Below are 6,000 nucleotides of genomic sequence, written 5' to 3'. Positions count from 1 at the left end.
CAGTCTACACGTGAACTGTTTTGTGGGAATTCAACGTTGGTTGTATTTATTCATCTTGCACCTGCCCACATAACTAACCTAAGCTGAACTGTGGCAAGCAGGTTTAAACCAGCAGATCCAATTCATGCACAAAACTGCTCCTATTTATGCAAGATGGTAATAAACGCTCTTATTGATGGAAAGATTCTCACTGACTGGTTTATATTGATAAAGATTATATTGGCAAGGAATTACCCAACCCAAATTGTTAGAAACGTGATTCTAAGAAGAAATACTCATGCAGGAGGGTTTGCCTCACCACCGTCAAACTGTCTGGTTAGGGGCAGTTGCACCAGTTTGATTTCTATCCATTACTAAAACAATAAATCAGTGTTAAACCCATCTAGACATACACAGGACTAGCAAACCTGCTAGAGAACAACTGAAATGAAACATAAAAAGTTACTCTTCAATCAAAGAAAGCTCTGTGGGAGATTTGTATCTATTAAATAACATTAAAGCCTGCCTTCAGCTCATCAATGCACAACTTTTCCAGTTAGAAAAGACACAAATCAGTTTAAGACTCTTCATATTGATTCGGGCACAACTAGACACTTCGATCGGGACAACGCTGTGCCATTTCAGAGAGATGGGCAGTTGCCCCTTATCAACCATCCGCCAGCAACAGGAAAAGGTACAAGTTAGACACTGAGGAAAAGACATCCTGCCCTGTCATTAGTATCACTTAATACAAAAAATCTTCCGGAGCGAAGTGCTAAGCAGAGACACAAGCTTCAGGAAAGAAAGTTTTGAAAGGGAAAGGCTTAATTCTTTTCTGGCTTTTTTACTGTGTGCGTTTTGTTTGGTTGTTTTGGTGTTTTTTCTTTTTTTCTCTTTTTCTTTTTACATACTACTACTAGTAGGAAACAATCACTAGTAGTAAACTATCACAAAATATTTCTCAAGTAAGAAATGTTTCATGTTTCAAGTAAGAAATTGGACCCACATTGTGGTTTAGGCCAAATCGGCTACTGGGGACCTGGGGGACCCCAGATGGAACCAACAGGTGCTCCCCTCTACCCCTCTTCAAAGAGGGAGGCAGAGGAGGGGAAAAAGAGACTTAGAAGGAACTAAACTACTTTAATGAAATATTAATAATAAAATAAAAAGAAATAGTGAGATATATACAAAACCGTATCAAGCTCCTGAGATGACAATCACGTCACCGGCTGGCACTGGGGCAGTCTCAGGCTGGACTCAGTGATGGACGGGAACTGGATTCTGGATCTGGATTCAGGGTTGGGATCACAGGCAGATGAACAGAGTCCTCCTCAGATGTCGGCCATTGAAGGGAGAGAGGTGACCCTTTGATCCCTCAGCTTTTATACTGAGCATGAGGCAGATGGGGTGGAATACCCCGTTGGTCAGTTTTGGGTCACCTGTTCTGTCTGCTCCTCCCCGCAGGTGGGACCCCACTACGCTTTTCCACTTCTGACCCTCCAACGGGGCCAATAACGAAGTTGGTTGCCCTTGGGTGTTATAGCAGTAAGTATCAGCAGGAGCCTCTCTGCATACCATGCCTGGGCATCAGCTATAAACATAGGTCTTATCACTCCGAGAGAGCGAACACTGCACAATATGCTGTTCATTTCAGTAGTCAGAAGAGGCCCAGCTAAGAAGCAAAGTTACTGAACAAAATTGGTTCTGTTTTACCTCAAACCAGGACATTAATAAATCTCAACATTTCAACTACAACAATTAAAAGTAGTTTTCAGAAGAAAAATCTCCATGTTGGACCAGTCTACTACTACTTTCCACAAAAAAAAGCCCCCAAAACTTGTATATACGAACTTACAGAAACAAAGGACTCTACATCTTTATTGCTGGTGTTGACTGAAAGAATGGTGAGTTGACAGTTAATAACCACTGCAATCACTGACTGACAATAAATCTTATAGCTACATACGTTATTTTTTTTTTCCTGATTTATTAGTTTTAATAGCAGAAAATGCGCATTGGCCTGAAAGCAATGTGACACATACTGTGAAAAAATCTCCACGTGTTGCCTTAGTGTCTACCTTCTGCAGTCCACTTCCTACAGTTCTCCAGTCTCATGGAGACTGTTCTCCTGGTCAGGAACACACAAGTGCCTGCTGGATATGGCACTGGTTTTCATCTTTGAGGGGATATGTGTCGTAGCTTTCCCGTTTCCTTGGCTAAGGCGATGAGTGCATGGGTGCAGCCAGTCAAGGAAGTAAATCTATTCCAGTCTGAAGAGTTGTAAGCACATGCCATAAGCTTTAGATGTCCTATAGACCAGCACTACGCCTGCAAACCAACTCCATAACAACTGGGCAATTCTAGGGGGCTTCCTAATGCCTGCATTTAGAAGCACAGCTTGTTTGGTTTCCACACAATCCGAAATAGTCTGCCTGTGTGCAGTTACCTTCAAAGAATGTAGTAGACTTAAACCTCAAGTTTTGCTTCTCGCAGCTTGAGGGTTCCCAGCTCAACCAAACTGGGGAAAAAAGGAAAAAAAAAACATAGTTTTTCATATAATGTAATGTCTCCAGGATTTTGTACACTTATGTTCAAGTGCGACACCCAAGTCTCAACAAAATCAGGTATACAAAGGGAATATCTTACAGATCATTTCTGCCGTGAAACATATACTTTTTCTAGACCAAATGTCTGATCTAATATAACAGTGTTGTTTCCTTAGTGCGTCACCTACTACTTTGACATCCAACATTGCCAGGTTTGATCTATAGCCTCTCCTTTTCAAGTCATTTGATTTCTTATGAAGTGGATTGGGTCACTTAGAAAAATGTAGTTCTGTAATGAATTTCATGAACATACTACTACTCCCAGTGTGTTCTGGGATCCCTAAACAAAGTAGCAGTATCCCGAAAGTTCAAAGGCTACCAACTTAAGCATCTTCTCTGTTCCTACACAATGTAGTACAAACCAGTACAATATTATTTTAAAGAGACTCTCTGAGGTACACGCTACGTATTGCACTGATCCTAGCAATGGCAGGCAATCAGAAATACAATGAATCATAGAATGGTTTGGGTTGGAAGGGGCCTTTAAAGATCATCTAGTCCAACCCCCCTGCAACGAGCAGGAACATCTTCAACTCCATCAGGTTGCTCAGAGCCCCATCCAACCTGACCTTGAATGTTTCCAGGGATGGGGCACCTGCCACCTCTCTGGGCAACCTGTGCCAGTGTTTCACCACCGACATTGTAAAAAAACTTCCTTTTATCTATCTTCTTCCTTAAATCTACCTTCATTTAGTTTAAAGCCATTACCCCTTGTCCTATCAGGACAGGCCCTGTTAAAAAGTTTGTCCCCATCTTTCTTGTAGGCACCCTTTCAAGTACTGAAAGGCCACAATAAGGTCTCCCTGGAGCCTCTTCTTCTCCAGGCTGCGCAACCCCAAGTCTCTCAGCCTGTCCTCACAGGAGAGGTGCTCCAGCCCTCTGATCATTTTTGTGGCCCTCCTCTGGACGCGCTCCAACAGGTCCATGTCTTTCCTGTGCTACACTGTGCAAAAGGAAGAGAAAAGCCCAAACAGCACTGTCAGTGTTTCAGGGGCTTGTCAATAGTTAGAGAAAGTGCAGAATAAAAAAGTTGCATCCCAAAGACTTGAGAAATTGATATAAAGGCAAAAATTAGTATGCAGAAATGATTATACCTGCTTAACTTACAGTAAATATAATCTAAATATTATCTGTGTTCTGCTGCTACGTTTCCTGGAATATTTTTAGCTCGGGAAAACACAGTAGCACAGCTTGTGGGTTATAACCCCTATTTTAAGACCAATCAGGTGACAGCAGAAGGCTGTGGTCTGGTTTTGATGCACTAATTAAAGGTTACTTTACAGTACAATGACTTATAAATGTGGTGCAGGAGCAATGTCATAGACTGGTGTACTCATTTATTTTGCGCTATCTCATGTTCCTAATAACATCACTGGCATTATAATGCCTCTAACAGTAGATCCCCAACTACTGTAACGCTGCCCAAGTCCTCTTGACTTCAAGGGAGAGACACACGCCTCCAGCACACGCCTTGTTCTGTTGTTTGGGTTTTTTTCATTGTAATTCAGAAGCCTGTCGTTTTTTGTTCCCACAGGAAACCTTGGAAGCAAAACACAACTCCTGATTTATCGAGTGTGGGTAAATCATTTCACCTGTGTTAAACCTCAGTGCCCCTTCAGACTGCTACATACGATGTCATGCTGCATGCTGTAGCACTGAGCTGGTTTAGGCTCTTGCACATCTCAAAGCATGTAAAAAGTAAGGTGATAGCTCATATCACCTGTGAAGCTTCAAACTACCCTCTCAGAAGGATGATGGAAATGTTAACGCTCCAGTCATTTATAGTACATTGTCCAGTCAAATTCTATGTTGTTGGACCAAAAAGTTCCTCGCTGGAATGAGATGTAGAAGAAATCAATTCCAGCTCACATGATTTAGTACAAAGAAAAGGAAAAAATGGTTGAAAGCTGGATGGCTGAATAAAACAAGTGTGACTGAAAAACAAATTTGAGCCCTGACATTGCTGATCAAGCTAGAACAGTTCTTCATATTTTCTGGACAAAGTTTCTGAATTTCAGGCATGAAGGTATGTAGTGCCTAGGAAGGAAAGAGAGAGGCAGATGGCACCTGGGAAAGCTGCTGGTCTACAAGTGTCTCAGATGGACAAACAGAGCAGTAGGGACATGTAACTGATCAGCACTTTGAATACCAAAGGAGAAAAACATTGGCAGCAGCACAGCATTCCAGAGTAACTACTTTAATTTGCCTGGAGATAATATCAATCACATCTGACTTGTGATTTTTTAAATTCTTAATTGAAGACTAAATGGATTGGTACTTGGCGCATGACTCTTCATCTTTTTAGATGCCATTGCTCTGGTAATGACTCACATTACTCACTGCCTTTATCCTTGGGGGTTTAGTGAATGAGCTACATATTAAGCAATTGCACTTTACAATGATTACACTTTGCAAAATCACCAGAGGGATGAAAACTGGCAACCATCAGAGCTTCCTACTTGTATGAAACACACAGAGAAAAGACAGAGGTTAAATTCATAAGGAAAGGTGCTCTGTACTGGGACTCTGCAGGAATTTTGATAAAGCCATTATAAAAACTAGGATTTCAGAAAATTCTTGTAATTAATTACAGCCAAAGAATTAAATTTAGGCATTCTTGGGAAGCAACCACCCTCTCTCATCCTTACACTCCTGATCCCGCTTATTTTACAGTATCAGTGGTACCAGCATCTATTGTGGAATTCAAACCTCACTGCACGTTTCTGTCCCAGAATCAAACATGCACTTTTCAAAGAGCTTATTTCCAACTCCTATTTTGTAATAACCTTCTGGAAATAAACACAGAGTAAACAATGCAGTATTGTCTCCCATGTCCATAAACAGCTTTGGAAAAAAATACAGCTCTGAGACATGCAAACTTTTCATGTCCAATTTGATGGTATGAAATCTCAGGACACAGAGTTAACAGTTTTGCTTACCTACCAGAAATAATGGTTTATGCGCCCCTATGTCTTGCTGATGTAAACCTCCCCCAGAACTGACTTCTCCCTCCAAAATGAAAGCCCCTCTGCATTCACAGGAGAAAAGTGTCAAGTCTCCGTGACCAGCAAACGAAGCTCTGTTCCAAACCCCACACCCCGCTTTGCTCTAAGACCTAAATAACTAAACTAATTGTAGAAGTCTACATTTTCTCCCTCTGCCACGATGTGTGGTAAAGTCATGTCTTCTGTCTGTAAACCTGCCAGACATATGTTTTGGGGACAGCATGAACTAAACACCGCTCATGTTGTGTCAGTCCCAAATCCCTCCATTTCTCTGTCTCTCCAAAGGCTCCCATCAGAATTTGGTTTGCCACTTGAGGGAACCAAAAGAGCCTGGAGCAATTTATAACCTAATGTAGACGAAGTTGCCATAGGCCACACAGACTTCTTGCATGCTGTTTCAACAGCAAAGG

Source organism: Vanellus vanellus, assembly GCF_965231255.1.
Source record: "Vanellus vanellus genome assembly, chromosome: 1".
NCBI lineage: Eukaryota > Metazoa > Chordata > Aves > Charadriiformes > Charadriidae > Vanellus > Vanellus vanellus.
Note: the sequence above shows the minus strand (reverse complement) of the source record.